Raw genomic sequence first — 16,229 nt, 5'->3', positions numbered from 1 at the left:
GAAGATTCCCCGGGGTTACGGGGTGCATCGATTGCACGCATGCGCCATTAAAAAGCCCCGTTGGAGATGATGCCGAAGTGCACAAGAACAGAAGAGGAGTCATCTCTATAAACGTGCAGGTGAGTGGCCCTTTCTCGAAACTTGCGAAATTGACAAGAGCACAATTCGAGTTTCTTGCCAATGTGCAAAAAGTCCAGAAGAGCATTTGTTGGTTTGTGGCCATTGCTGTAGAGTCTTGGCTGCATAATTTCTCTTTACCTCCGTACATGCACCACACAGGTGGTGACACTGTCGCTCGTACGCAGAAGTAAATTAACGCACACTCACCACACACATACAGACAATAAAAAGTTTTAAGGTTAGATTAGAGTTAACTTGAGGCATTACATTTATATATATTTCGACCACATACGCATCCAGAGTGCATGCGCATTTCAATGGCCATGGGTACAAAATCGTGCCTCAGAAAACTCAAGCCCATAAAGCAGCAGCAAATGCCACAAATGCAGAGAAGGCCGAGCCGTTTGAGTGCTCTAGACAAGTGTGTGGATGACTGTACATGGCATCAGTACACATAAAGTATACGTCAATGCACATGCCACAGTCTGAAATCATTCTTTTGCTTTTACAGGTGGTCTCAGGGCCCCGAGCGTCATTTTTTCGACGTCATGGGAAGCTGGCCTGTCTCTGCCCAAGAGTCAAATTTTTGATAACAGCAGGGTGTCAGTCATGTACGAGCAGGAGGCAGTAAATGGCATTCTCCTTGGTAACCAAGGATACACTTGTTTGCCCTTCTTGATGACTCCCTTGAGGTACCCTCGAACAACTTCAGAGAAAAGGTAAGGAAGAATTGACTTGGCTGAAGTGATGTGAAACACGCGCAAGGTCATGTTCTGTCATGTTCCTTGCAGGTACAACAGGAGTCATATTAGAAGAATAAATTCCATTGAGCAGGCTTTTGGAGTCTGGAAGAAACGTTTTGCTTTCCTGAGGACAAAGCTGGAAACGCTAACAGAGCGGTCAGCTGCAATAATAATGGCATGTGCAGTACTGCATAACGTTGCTTGTACCTTGCAGGATCCCATCCCTAATGACGATGAGCCAGAGCCTGAAGATGCAAGTGTGGATTTGCCTGAACCCGACTCACTTTTGGGCCCCCAGCATCGAAGGCACCTTATCCAGCGTTGCTTCACTAGTGAAGATGGACACTGTGTAGAGGTAAACTGCGAATAATGCTGCATATTACAACCTAATGCCAGTAAGTCAGACAGTGCTGATTTTATAAGACAGATAAACATGACTGTATGAAAATGACTTTATTCAGTATGTTGCATATGGACAGGTTCAGCATTGCCTCCTGCTGCAAGGAGTTCCAGCTTTTTGAGCATACTTTCTCGCTTCAAGTTCTGAGCCTGTTCCTTGGCTTTTAAAACTTGAACCTTCATATTATGCAACCCACTGCGTTTCCACGTTCGTCAGCGTAGCGTTCTTCTTTCAAGGTATGCTCATCGTTGATCATCTTCTGCCTTCTCATGCTGAGTGCGCCTCGGACTGCGCTCATCTTCTGCAGAACGAAGGCGTGCCTCCAGCTCCGTTGACAGCGCTGCGTCAACGGCGGACCACTGCCTCAGATGAAGAGCCTGGCTGGGCTCCTCCGTCTTCTGTATTCTGGCTGCATGAAGCCCTTGTGGCCGTGTCGTCTGTTGATGGCCCACCATGGCTAAGAGGGGGTGCTGGAGAGCTCAGACCAGAACTGTCGAGGAATCCTCCTTGGTCACCTTAGCCTAGGCTCATCACGAATTCTGCAGAAAAGAGTGTTGATAAAACATTTCACTATGTTTTACAACAAAACCAATAAATGACACATAAGAAAAGCAAACTTCATGGCACCTAACTCACATGTTCAGAACAAATGAATGCAGCAATTATGCTAGTGCATGTCTATACTGTACCGCCTTAATGGCACATAATGCATGATGAACTCTCTACAGTGTTTTTTGAACACAATAAGCTCACGCAGCTGTGTTGCAATGGGAGCTTGATAGTGTGCATTCAGAGCAGGCATACGGTGTTTGCCTAGTCACACAGTGTTACTAGCTCTTCATGAAAAAGGAAAGCAGCTGTCTGCATTCCTGGAAGCAGAGTACTATATTGCAGTGGAAGAGTTGGCAAGTTGAGGAAAGTGGCAAAGGAATAGACTATTATTTTTTACATATTCCGCTCATGTGTTGATTGTGCAAACTGTGCCCCACGAAAGGGAAATGTCCATAACAGTCACAGTAGCAACAAAAAATGTAAATATTGATTCCCAACAGAGCACATGTGTGGTCGAGCCGTTTTGTGATAGTTGAGGATGGTAATGTCGAGAAGGGAGGCCAGCAAGCCATTTGCTTATCGATCGCAACTGCACTGGCCGTTAGCAGCAATCGAGCATTCAATACGAAGCAGTGAGGCACGCTAAGGTGGCCGCAGAACCACAAATACGGTGGTAGTCGCAGTAGAAACGATGTTTCGCTTACCACCGTCGCTGTCTTCAGGCTGCGCGTTCCCTAGCACCATGCCGCCAGTAATGTCGGTGACGGTCTGGCTGGCTGGCATGCCGGCTGCGATGGCTTGTTGCTATCGAAGGGATTTGGCACTCGCACCGCCACATGCGGCACGAGTGCCTCGATTCGGGCAAGGCTGTCATCCAATAGTTCAGGCGGTGGTCCGCTGCCTGCAAAACTTTATAATATATACTTGCAACTTTCTGAGGGAAGAAAACATTTTCCGGGAGAAGAAATGAGGGAAGAAAAGAATAAAGAAAATTTACCTATGCCCATCACGCTCCTGGTCTGCTGTGCCTTCGCCTTCTTCAGTTATTGTTTGAGATTATCCCATAATTATTTTAGTTTGATTTGCCGTGGGTGCACGTCGGCATGCTGTTATACTGAAGCCACAGCTGCTCCCATGTTTTTGCCTTCGCATTCAGGGAAATGGCATTCTTTTTTTTGCACTCGATTACGCTGCTGTACCTTTTTACAAAATAGTCAGCAAAACCTTTGCTTCTACACTGAAATACGGCTTCCCTGGCATAGCAAATGCAAGCACAGTACAAAACCAACAAAACGAAGCGAGGTCCAAACTACCAAAAAACCGACGCTCAGATGCTACCGGAGTTGCCAGCCTCAGTTCGCTTTCTTGCCCAATGCAGCGTTTAAAAAAACTTTAACCTGTTAACAAAACAAATTGAATTTATGCTCAGGTATAGAAGTATAAATGTAAATTTCACGGTGTCGGCAGTTTACCTTGGCAATTAATTGAGAATTTTTTACATTTCTTGAACGTATCCTCGGAACCAGCAGTCACTTCGGTCCTTTTCCTTTGGCGAGGCACTCCTTCCGCAGGGAAGGCGAAAGGAAGCTTTTAGAATTCGTGACGGTCTTCTCGGGTCGCACTACATTTAGGGAGCATAAAGGGCTCCCTGCGGAAGGTAGGAAAATGGTCTAAGGTTAGGAGAGTTTCAGAATTCGGGCTATAGTTTTGCCTTGCCCTTTGTGTATTGCATTTATAGAATTCAGCACACCATTGCTTTACGCCATCCACTGAGAATATTTCTGGACGGGCACTGAACGAGATCATTCCAATTAATTTTGCACAGCTAGCATTGTGCTATTCATGTCAATGAAAATGGGATATCTATCGTGGTTGTAGGTGTTTTCATGAACTGGATCTCAGTGACACGTCTGACAAACGTTAGTTAGTTAGTTATATTGATTTTAATGGCGCAAAAGCAACTGAGGTTATGATGCGCCAAACACACGGTTAGAGCTTTTGTTAAAGGTTACGCTTTTTATATCTAAAGTTTGTATAAAACATTGGCTTCTCTGAGAAATTTAAAAATGCTTCAAAAATCAACCAGTGCTTGATCTCCTAAAAGTAACATGGGGTGTAGTGGGATGTATTCATTGTACAATGTTGTGAAATATTTTTTCCTCAGTTGTTCCAGTTTTTTGCATACAATTAAAATGTGGTTTACCGTGAGTTCACCGCCACACATTTCGCAGAGAGGTTTGTCTTTTTTTGCCAGTAAGAAGTTGTGAGTAAGGTGTGTGTGTGTCCAATGCGTAGTCGACACAAAATAAGTTCTATGAAACGCTCCTGATGTGTACATGATCTCCATTCTCCCAAAACAGGTTTTATAGAATGTAGTTTGTTGTTTGTTTGTTCGTCCCATGCAATCTGCCATTTATTCCTGAGTTTACTGTGCAGTAATTTAGAAAAATCCCTCTGTGGTATGTTAACTTGTTTTATATGGCCAATTCTAGCTTGTGCTGCGCAAGCATCTGCTCTCTCATTACCTAAAATTCCAACATGACTAGGGACCCAGCAGAATATAATGTTATGTTTTTGCTTTGTAATTTTAACTATGTTATGTATGATTTTTCCTATTGTGGGTTCAGCAGCGTTTGTAGAATGCAGCGCTTTTAGCATACTCAGTGAATCGGTGTAAATGTTGTTATTTTTATGTTTTGTTTTACTATTTGTTCTACAGCTACAAAGATGGCATAACACTCCGCAGTAAATACCGATACATACTGTGGCAATCGTATCATTTTTTTTTCATTTGTTCCTTGAATTACTGCACTTCCGACATGACTTTCTGTTTTTGAGCCATCGGTGTAAAATTCAGTGTAAGTGTTATATTTTTCTTGTAGTGCAAAGAACTCTTGTAGTATGTGCTCGTGTGGTATTTTCACTTTTTTTACGTGTGTCAGTGTGAAGTCACACACGGAAGGAAGGCTGTACCATGGTGGTAGATATTCATGTCTTTGTGCAATATTAGGTAGGGCGTCCAGCACTGCTAAGTCTTTACATTTATCTTCAAAGCGCATTATTAGTGGCCTGATAAAATGTGGTTTATTATTGAATAATCTCCTAGATGGGCACTTGGTAACAATGGGATAGCAGAGATGTTTAGGGAGAGAACGGGTTTTTAGGATGTACGTGCATGTTAGTGTGACTCCTCTATCCTCTAGTGTGGGCTCATTAGCTTCAACGTAAAGACTACTTACCGGGGATGTTCTATATGCTCCAGTTGATAGGCGCAAACCAAGATTATGAACAGGGTCCAGTCGTTTCAAGTAGGATGCTCTTGCCGAACCATATACCACGCACCCGTAGTCCAGCTTGGAGCGCACCAAGGAGCGATATATTTGCAATAGGCATGCACTATCGGACCCCCACCGTTTTCGCGAGAGTACCTTTAATATATTGAGGGCTTGGGATGCTTTCTTTTTCAGGTTGTTAATGTGTGACAGAAATGTAAGTTTCTTGTCAAAAGTGACGCCTAAAAATTTATGTTCCTGTTTGACTGGCAGTGTGGTTTGATTCAAGCACAGATTGGGATCTACCTGTAGGCCTCGTTGTAATGAGAACAAAACAGCTACTGTTTTTTGAGGGGAGAACTTGAATCCATTTTTCTCTGCCCAAGCAGCCAGTTTGGTTAGTGTGATTTGTATTTGTCTCTCGCAGGACAGTATGTTGGAAGAAGTGTATGCTATCTGTATGTCATCTACATAAACTGAATACATTACGGACTTAGGGATTACTTAGGCCAAAGAATTCATTTTTACTATAAAGAGTGTCGTACTTAAAATGCATCCCTGGGGTACGCCATTCTCTTGGGTGAATGTCATTGATAGAGTTGCTCCCAGACGGACTCTGAATGTGCGGTTAGTCAGGAAGTCGTTCAAGCAGTTCAGCATCCTGCCGCGGATCCCTAGCTCTGCTAGGTCATGGAGGATGCCGAACTTCCACGCGGTATCATAGGCCTTCTCCAAATCGAAGAAGACCCCGATACAGTGCTGTTTGTGGATGAACGCCTCCCGGATGGTGTTTTCTAGGCGGACAAGGTGATCAGTGGTCGAGCATGCTTTCTTAAATCCACATTGATGTAAATCTAGGAGTCGACGAGATTCAAGTGCGAAGGTCAGTCTAATGTTTACTATGCTTTCGAAAAATTTAGCGATGCAGCTGGTGAGGGCTATCGGTCTGTAATTGTTAGGACTTGTTGGTTGTTTTCCGGGTTTCAGAAAAGGTACTATTATTGCTTTCCTCCACTCCTCAGGTATATTTCCAGTTGTCCATATTTTGTTAAAGAATTTCAACAATGCCTGCACGGCAGCCTCAGAGAGATGGGCAAGCATAGCGTAATGCACATTATCTGGGCCTGTTGCTGTCTTTTTACCAGAAGATAATGCCTTAATCAATTTCTGGAGTGTGATGGGTTGATTGCAGTCCTCGTTCATACCTGCTGCAAATGGAAGTTTTTGTTTTTCTGCTATTGCTTTGTACTTCTGGAACGTGTTTGTGTAATTGGACGAACTGGAAACTTCAGCAAAATGCTCACCTAGTATGTTGGCCTGTTCTTCTAATGATGTTTGTGTCCCAGGTGTAGTCAGTAGAGGGAGTGTGAAAGAGGTAGGGTCACTACTGAATCTTTGAACCTTTTCCCACATTTTTTTTAGGTTATTGAGCAGTTTATTGAGGACACATATTTCTGCCACGAGGATTTCTCGGCATTTCTCCGAACGAATCGCGCTCTGGCCTTGGCCCTCTTAAAGACAATCAAGTTCTCCGCTGTGGGATACCGACGCAGAGAGCCCCAAGCTTTATTTTGTTGTTTTTTTGCCAATGTGCATTCTTGTGTCCACCATACTTTATGTTTTTTGTGTACGAGTCCTGTTGTTTGTGGTATGGCTAGTGTAGCGGCCGATATTATGCATGTAGTAAACCTTTCGTTAATTTCGTCGATGGTGAGGTCTTCACAAAATTCTTTTTCTAGTGTGGCATTAGCTGTAAAAAGTGACCAGTCGGCGAGGTGAAGTTTCCAGCGCCGTGGTCTTGTGGGGATGACTGCAGTAGACAATGAGAGGCTGATGATAATAGGTAGGTGATCACTTCCCAGAGGGTCATTTAAAACATCCCATTTAAAATCGGTAAAAAGCGATGGTGATGCGAAAGCTAAATCGAGAAAGCTCATTTTTGCCGAGCTTGGGCAACAATAAGTTGCTTTTCCTGTATTTAAAAGACAGATGTTATTTGAGAGGATAAAATCTTCGATTGTTTGCCCCCTAGAGTCGCAGTGCTCGCTTACCCAAAAAGGGGAGTGAGCGTTAAAATCCCCAACTACCAGATATGGCTCTGGAAGTTCATCTATCAATTCTTCTAGATCATGGACTGTTAATGTAAAATGTGGAGGAATGTATACGGAACAGATTGTTAGTGTTTTATAGCTGACGATGCTGACTGCAACCGCCTCAAGTTTTGTATTGAGCTTGATTTCTCGAGCAGGGACGCCGCTTTGGACGACAATTGCGACGCCTCCTGAGAGTCGATTTGCCTGCTCGCGATCGCGTCTAAAAGTTTGATAATGTTTCAGGATATGTACATGTTGTGGACCAAGATTGGTCTCCTGAAGACATAAAACTATGGGTAACATTGACCCTAAAATATGTGTTATGTCAATATAATTCCGCATAAGTCCTCTGCAATTCCATTGAATTAAAAATGCCATGCTTGTGTTTTTGAGGGAAAATGAAAGGGGATTTACTTATGTGGTGGGCCCGTTATGAGGGGCCTGTCTTTTTTTCGCTCACGAGAGCTGTTCCGCCACTGTAATGGAGGCGGAGTGGGTGTTGTATCCATCACCTCAACAGAGGTGCTGGAGGACCGCGCAGTCGCGGTTGTGTTAGTTTCAGGTTTCTCCCGACGGGGGGAGGTCCTGCGGGATGCCGACCCATGGACCGGCGGTCCCTGCTTTGGCAGTGACAGGGCAGCTTTCGCTGACCCTGCCTGGGGCGTGGATGGCCCTGCCATAGGCTCGGTGGGAGCGGCCTTGGCAGGTGCCGGAGTGCTGTGTGGTGCTACGCCCCTGCGCACCACATCAGCGAAGTTTTGTTTTGCTGTGAAGGAGAATGTGTTTGTTAGCGCAATACGCCTTCTCGCTTCTTTGAAAGAAATGTTTTCTTTTGTCTTTATGGTGATTATCTCTTTTTCTTTTTTCCAGGACGGATACGCCCTGGAGTATGCAGCATGTTCTCCTTCACAGTTTGCACAGCACAGGGCTGCGTCATATACATCAGACTGGTGATCGTTCGAGGCACATTTTGCCCAAGTTTTACGACCGCGGCAGCTCTGTGAGCCGTGGCCGAACCTTTGGCAGTTGAAACACCTGCGAGGGTTTGGTATGTATGGTCTTACATTGATTTTCAAATATCCCACGTCGATTGTGTCGGGCAGGGTGCTGGTGTTGAACGTCAGGATCATGTGTTTTGTGTCTATTTCCTTGTTGTCCTTCCGGATTTTGATTCGGTGGACATCTATGACGTCTTGGTCGATGAGCCCTTCGAGCATTTCTTTTTCAGTTATGTGAAGAAAATCATTTTCCGATATTACGCCTCGGACAGTGTTTAGTGAGCGATGAGGAGACACGGAGACCGGGATTTCCCCTATGGACGTTAGGTTGGAGAGCTTAGAATGCTGGACATTGTCACACAGTTCGAGCAATAAGTCGCCGCTGGCCATTTTTGACAGCTTATAGCCGATGCCCAGGGTTTCAGTCAAGCACTTTGACACAAGGAAGGGGGATATTATTCTTGCCTGTTTATCTTGTTGTTCACTGTGGATCACATGATATTTGGGGAAAGTTACTTTTCTTTTTTAAAAGAAGTTGTCTGCCTCGTTCCGCCCTCTTTTGAGAGAGCGATCAGGTTTTGAAAGTTGGGGAGCCATAAAAAAAACTTTGTTTTTCGGTCATGGTGCCAGCCACCCACCACGGAGTCCAACAAGGGGACGGGACAGGACTTGATAGCAAGTACTGCCCACGCCAGCTGTACACCTCAACTATAACCAAATATGACGCAACTCAGGGTAGTTGGTCACACAAGGTTAACCCTCGCCGCCAGGAAAAAAGGAAAAACCAAGAAGCGAGTAGGATATAGGAGAGTTGTGAGACAGAGAAAGGAGTTAAAGATGAAGAGGAGGATAGGAAAAGGCGACTGCCGATTCCCCCCGGTCGGGTCAGGCCGGAGGTGCCGTCTGCAGGAAGCTGGGGCCAAAGTGGTGTGTTGCCTCCGCCAAGGGGCCTTAAGGGTCCAAACGCTCGGCATCGGCTCAACCACCAGGATCCCCTTTTCCCCGGACACGGCGATGCCACGCACGGCGAGGCGCGGGTGCTCGGGTCCGTGGTGATGCACAGTTCACCATCATCCCCTTGCGGGGATGTCCCTGCGGATGCTCGGGAACCCACGGTGTCGCCACTCACCGTCGCGACGCCTGCAAGCTGCAGGCGCCCCCCTGCGGGGTCTGACAAACGATCTTGTTCACAGGTGTTTCAAGAAGAGTACGTTTCGTATTTGGAACTCTACCCTGACGAGTCGGCCAGACTGTCCCGAGCGATCTTAGAACCAGGGGCCAGATCCAGCGACGTTTCCGTTCGGCAACTGGTTCCTTTCGTCGCTTCTAATTGGTCGGCCGCCGTCATGCCGGTGTGACGCACGACTTCCGGAGGAGGGTCTGCGTTTTCCGTTTACGTCCCGGGGCGGGGACACGAAACCGAAAGGGTCCGTTTTAGCGGCCGAGACAGGGGTTGAATTCGATTCATCTGTGGTTCACTGCACAGCCTGCACCAGTCACATGGTACACTGCACCAAGACCTCGATTCCCAGCGCCGTCTGCACCGCCGCCCGCAATTGATTTGTGTGCAGCTTTAATTTGGTGCCGTTTGGTGCAAGGAAGCGCGGCACCAGCTTCCAAGGCGGTGCAACAAAGAAGTGCACGTGCAGACGGCTTTCAGCAGACGACGCGCATACGACGCATATGTTAGCCCGTGAATATTGAACATGAATTGAGGGACGTTTTCGCTGTCGTCGACGGGTTCGATGTCATTCTGCGAGAAAATGGAGCTGAAACCTACGCGACAGTTGGCAAATTTCTGCGTTTTGTGCAGTAGCTGCTATGTTAATTGTGACAGGCTGCCCGTGTGCGTGTGAGTTCACACGAAACTTACGACGGTGTGTGGGATGTTAGCAAACTGCGGGCAGGGCGAATCCGAGCGTGTTTTGCTACAACCGGCACCGGTACCTGTGCCTCCTGCGCGTTAAGCGTGCATGCATATGCTGCCGATTTGACGCTGCCTGGCCATTCTGCTGCGGCTACGGGGATGCCGGGGATAGCGCTAAGCAGCTGTGAAGGCTTCTGGTACTGCTGAAGGACTGTTTTTTTATCACTGCTTATAAAGAGCTAAATTAGCGAGGCGGGTTCTCGGCGGTGATTTCCAGGCGGCCTCCCATAGGCGTCGGGAAATATGCAGAGGCCTTGAATTCAAGCGTGACGAAAAATCTTCGAGCGTCTTTCTGAGTGTCTGAAGAGCCTTGCAAATTTGTGATTGAAATGGCTTGCGACCACGCTTTTACAGCACTTCGGAATTCGACTGCCGTCGGCCCAAGCAAGTGAGTTGCGGCATGAAAACACGGAGTCGGTTTCCTCGTATTCACTGTGGGAAGAGTAGAACTACTCCGTAACAAGAACTATGCGATGTCGTCGTCGTCGACCATGGCCAACTCCATGGCCGACTCAAGCCTCGTTAGGCATGGAAGCGAATGCACACAAAAAATGCACGCAAGAACTCAACACCTCCACGGTGAGCAGACAAAAAAACCTGCCTGCACGAGCTCGATTGAAAACGGTCGCACATACGAGGCGTGGCGCTGGTGACGCGCTGCACCTGCACCACGGAATTTGTTCTGCACCGCACTGGCACCAGCGGCACTTTCTCAGAATTGGTGCCGTGAACCAGCAATGAATCGAATGCAGCTAGGAACCGTGGACGGAAGGTTCGTTTCGGCGCGAACCGGGAGTTCTGCTTGTCAACAAACATGGCGGCACCCATGACGGCGTTCATCTTCGCGGCACTTTGCGGCTGCAATCGACAAAGGCAGCATGAAGAGCCGGACGATGCATTTGCCACGCCGGTGGATTTTCGCCGACACTTTCGGCTGACCAAGGCACTCGCGCGCAGGCTGTGTGCTGATCTGGAAGGAGAGATTGGGACGGAGGGGTCGACCGGCCAGACAACAGAAGCGAAAGTGCGCTTCGCTTCTTTGCGACAGGGAGCTACCAGACATATGTCGGCAGCAAGGTCACCATTCGGCTCCCGCAATCCTCGGTCAGCCGCAGCCTTCACGCTGTGGCCATCACCCGCGTTGGCAAGCGCAAAGGGTGGGTGTCCTTTCCGTGGCTGACTTCTTGGAGCGCGGCCGGACCCCCGGGGTTGTCGGCTGTGTCGATGGGACGCTGATTGCTATCAGCGCTCCGAGGAGCCTTAACCCGGGCGAAACTCGGGCTACTATGCCCTCTACACGATGCTGGCGAGTGCTGTTCACGTCTGCATTCATACATGCGTCCAGAATGGTATTCGAGATTCGCAAGTAGCAACAGCCCGCGTGGCCTCCATGCATACGAATGCTTTAAGTTCCCATTGTTTGCGTACATAAGCAGTAATTGCGTAGCAGAGAATGATAGTAGACATATACTGTGCTACGAATTTAACGTATATGTTTAACCTATCGCCTATCGCGGTGAAAGAAATCATTTATACTGAGTGCTGTGCATGAATCTCTCAATATCAGACACTGCAAGGATATTTACATTTTTTGTTTCATTCTGCATAGGAATATGTTGTCTGCAGCTATAAACCAGAGAACACCCAGGTAGCGTGTTCTAATTAAATTAGTATCGGCAATATCTGTCATTGTGCACTCAGGAAGGCTAGTGCATGCATCATTTGCTATTGAAGTAGTTATCACCTCTTTACAGCATTGCACGGGGAAGCTTTCAGTGAACAGCTTGCTTCACAAGGTGGACCTGACAGTACACTGCATTATACGTAAATTGCAGTGCACATTATAGGCGGTTTTTCGGAGGTAGTAATCATCTCCTGCATGTGTTGATCTTCATGCTATTTTGTAAATTTTTGCAGGTCTCCAATGCCAATAACAAAATCCTGGCCATTGACCTGCGTTGAACAGGCTTAAGCCAAAACTCATTTGGCTGGAAGTACTCTACGCTTCGCCATCGGATCTCTGAGGATGGGCTGCTTGGTCAGTCTTTACGTGACACAGGCAACCACAGATATTGTTACGGTGTGGGATGCCACGGGGTGGCCACGGGCCCGCCCAGAGAAATATAGCAGCAGTACGGAGGAGAGCCGGCGAAGCACGACCGGCGGCGGCCAAGCTTTCTCGTTCTATCTCCCTCGTGCTAGAGCCGCGCGCTCGCCGCTCGCGCTCGCTCTCCGCCTCTTCTTTTATTCCCGTATCACCTTTCCAGCGGGGGGGGGGGGGGGGGGGGGGGGGGGGGGGGGTCAGGCCGTGCTTTGATGCAGGGTTTCGTCACACTCTTCGTTGAATTCGAAGTGTGTGAGCTGGGCGAAGGTGTCTGCAGTCGCCGAAGGAGGTCCCACACCGGTTAGGCTAACTTCAGGGAGTTTTATGCATATTGAGCGGCGATCCGTTTATGGGACTGCATTGCGTGGGGAAGGCATGGAGCCAGCAGGCGACGACGGCACTGATGAGGACCCGGTAGCTAAGTCGGAGTCACCGCAGGCGCCGTAGACATATCGCTTCATGTTTGAAACATGTTCTGGGAAAATGTGGTGCACACCGCATGGTCGATGCTCTGGCAGGTCTTCGAGGCGGTATGTCACGGGGCTGAGTCGGGCAACGACACGGTAAGGGCCGCGGTATCGGGGCAAGAGCTTTGCGGCACGGCCAGTCGCACGGATGGTGCGGCGAACGAGGACCAAGTCACCGGGCCGGAAGGGGGGATGTGGTGGTGCTGCCGCGTTGGCCGCTTGCACACGCGCGTGAGCCGTGAGGAGGTTGCGCTGGGCGTCGAGGCGGGCGGAATGAAGTCGTTGAGCAGATTCAGCTGGTGACGCAGTAGGATGGGGAAGGCCCAACTGCGCGTCGAGAGGGATGGAGGGCGTTCTGCCATAGACGACTGAGAACGGCGTCACATGCGTTGTTTCTTGCGCTGCAGTGTTGGCTGCAAAAGCTGCAGCAGAAACAAAACGATCCCAGTTTGTGTGGGACGGAGCGACGTAGGATGCGAGTATATCCGTGAGGGTACGGTTAACACGCTCCACGAGGCCATTGCACTGCGGATGATTGACAGATGTAGTGGAATGCGCAATGCCGAAGGACCGGAGGGCTCGCTCGAATTCATGGGACATAAAGCAGCTCCCACGGTCCGTGATGAGGCGCCGGGGAACACCGTGCCGAAGAACGAGATGCTGTTCCACAAACGCGACGGCATGAGCGGACGACGTGTCTGGAACGGGCAGTGCTTCCACCCACTTGGAGAAGTAGTCGATCGCAACCAGAACATACCGGTTGCCGGCACGCGTCTTCGGAAACGGGCCCAAATGATCCAGTCCAACCAGCTCGAAAGGTGAACTTGGTGGCGAAAAAGCCTGTGGGGGTGGCTTGGTTACACCTGTGGACGGTTTTCTGTACTGGCATGTCTGGCAGGACGCCACGTGTTCCTTGACATCTCTGGACATATTAGGCCACCAAAACCGCTCCGACACTCGTGCGTAGGTCTTGCCGCGACCAAGGTGACCAGCCGTGGGAGCGTCGTGTAAGCCGCGCAAGATTTGCGGCCACAGTGTTGCCGGCACAACTGGCAACCAGACGGGTGGTCGACCACGGAGCCGCTTCACATGACACAAGAGGTCGTCCTTCATTCGATAGACCCGGCGTAGTTGGCGGAGGCCTGCGCCGGCGGCGGTGCCAAGGGAGTGGATTATGGCAGCAATGGCGGGATCTTGCGTTTGTGCAGTCCTCAGGTCCGTCAAAGCCGTCACGGAACAAGGGTGGCGAGAAAGGAAATCGGCATCTTGATGGGCAGAGCCGCGCCGATGCACTATTGTGAAATTGTACTCTTGAAGTTGCAGGGACCAGCGTGCAATCTTGGCATTCAAATGTTTGGCGGACTGCAGCCAAGTGAGAGCGCTATTGTCCGTGACTATGGTGAAGTGACGGCCGTACAGGTAGGGACGGAACTTCTCGACGGCCCAAACAACGGCGAGGCACTCGAGTTCTGAAGAGTGGCGGCGGCGCTCAACGTCGGAAAGCTGGCGGCTGGCATAAGCTAGGACTTTGTGGTCACCAGACTCGTCTTCTTGCAGGAGGACAGCGCCGAGCCCATCTTGGCTGGCATCCGTGTGGAGGACGATGGGGGCCGATTCGTCGTAATGGGCCAATGTAGGAGGCTCGAGGAGGGCGTGCTTGACGTCAAGAAACGCGAGCTGTTCGGCCTGCGTCCAACTCCACGGTGCATTCTTCTTCAGCAGGGCGGTCAATGGAGCGCTGCGCTTGGCAAAGTCCGGAATGAAACGACGGAAATACGAAGCAAATCCAAGGAAACTTTTGAGCTCCTTGGTGGTGGCGGGAGCTTCGTAAGCTGTAAGCGCTTTTAGCTTTTCAGGGTCGGGACGGATGCCATGCCGGCTCACAACGTGACCCAAGTACGTCACCTCCGCGAAACCGAAGAAACATTTTTTTGGTTTTAAGTGAAGCCCAGCAGAGGTAAGGGCTTCGAGGACGAGTTTGAGGCGTCTCTGGTGTTCTTCAAATGTAGCCGCGTAGACAATTACGTCATCCAGGTAGACCAACGCCATAGTCCACATCAAATGGCCTAAGACTCGGTCCATGAGACGCTGGAAGGTGGCTGGAGCGTTCGAGAGACCGAAGGGCATACGGTTGAACTGGTAAAGGCCGTCGGGAGTCACGAAAGCCGTCTTTTCCGCATCATCGGGGTGAACAGGCATCTGCCAGTAGCCCGAGAGCAGATCTAGCGTGGAAAAATAACGGGCCCTCTTCAGGCGGTCAAGCGCATCGTCGAGGCGAGGCAGCGGGTACACGTCGCAACTAGTAATAGCATTTAGCTTCCGATAGTCAACGCAGAAGCGGAATGTTCCATCCTTCTTGCGCACAAGGACGACAGGGGAGGACCAAGGGCTACAAGAAGGGGCAATGATTCCCTGGTCAAGCATGTCGCACACGTGCTGCTGGATGACTCTCCGTTCGGCTGGCGCTACACGGCGAGGTTGGTGATGAACGGGCCCGCGGTTTTCGGTGTTGATCCGGTGTTGAGCCCAGGAAGTGCACCCGAGTTCACCGGCGCTGAGAGCAAGGCAACTGCGATGCTCGAGCAGCAAGGTCTTCAGAGAGGCGAGCTCCGCGCAGGTCAGGCTGGGTCCAAAGTTAAATTCTTCCCATGATAGGATCGCCGGCGCTGGAGGGTGGCGAGGCGGGGCTTCAGGCTGCAGAGACGCCACTGGTGACCCGGGGTCCAAAACTGAGGCTGTACCCAATTGCGTGCCGGGAGTCAGCGCTAGAGGTACGCTGCTGATGTTGAGTATAAATACGTGGGCCTCTCCTTTGAGCACAGGCAGAAGGCTTCGAGGGGAGGTCATCTGACGGGCTGGAGCTGAACACCGGATGGGTTCGAACAGCACGTCTGCTGTGACCGGACTGTCAAGCTTGGCATACACCCACGTTGCCGCACCCGGTGGCAGGGTCACGGCGGACGCCACAGTCACGGTAGTGACGTCGAACGGCTTGACTCGACACGGCCACTTCGTCGCGAGGTCACGCAGAGATGCTGAGGCACGCTTGGTCGCCGACACCAGGGACTGCCACAGGGCGACACCGAGGCTGGAAACCCGGCTAAGCCAGCCCGGCCCACAGAGAGTTCGGCTCGCCCGTGGTTTGGTTCTAGTAAAATTAAGGACGACTCCGGCTTGCTGGCACCACCCGCACCCGAGGACCACGGGCCAAATAGGGCTGTCTGCGACAACAAACTCGGTGGAGATGGTATTTCCGAGTGCTGTCAGGTTGACGACGACACGTCCGACTTGCTCCACAGGGGTGCCGTTAAAAGCTAAGAGCCGGGTTTTGGCGGCTGGCAGAAGCAGGTGGGGCGCGTTAGCAACAAACGATTTGTGCAGTACATTGACAGCCGCTCCAGTGTCAACCAAGGCCTTTACGTGCCGGTCAAGCAGGGCGACGTCGACGAGCACGTAAGGAGCATCAGTGGTAATCGGAGCCGACGAAAGGAGGGGACGCGGAGAACGAAGGAGTGTGGGGACGGACGTGGCCGTGGACGTGGACGTGGATTCG

The 16,229-nt window shown here is 50.0% G+C and overlaps 1 long non-coding RNA gene across 1 annotated transcript; it reads right to left on the bottom strand.

Annotated features, from left to right (window-relative positions):
• Positions 1-1,297: 1,297 nt before the first annotated feature.
• On the bottom strand, positions 1,298-2,645 carry LOC144110887 (uncharacterized). Its single transcript, XR_013309943.1, has 2 exons — positions 2,520-2,645; positions 1,298-1,802 (listed from the first exon to the last, which is right to left on the bottom strand). It is a non-coding gene; the product is annotated as an uncharacterized LOC144110887 (long non-coding RNA).
• Positions 2,646-16,229: the final 13,584 nt, after the last annotated feature.

The sequence above is a fragment of the Amblyomma americanum genome, chromosome 11 (genome assembly GCF_052857255.1).
Source record: "Amblyomma americanum isolate KBUSLIRL-KWMA chromosome 11, ASM5285725v1, whole genome shotgun sequence".
NCBI lineage: Eukaryota > Metazoa > Arthropoda > Arachnida > Ixodida > Ixodidae > Amblyomma > Amblyomma americanum.
The sequence above is the reverse complement of the archived record's forward strand: the minus strand, read 5'-3'. Positions and strand labels throughout refer to the sequence as shown.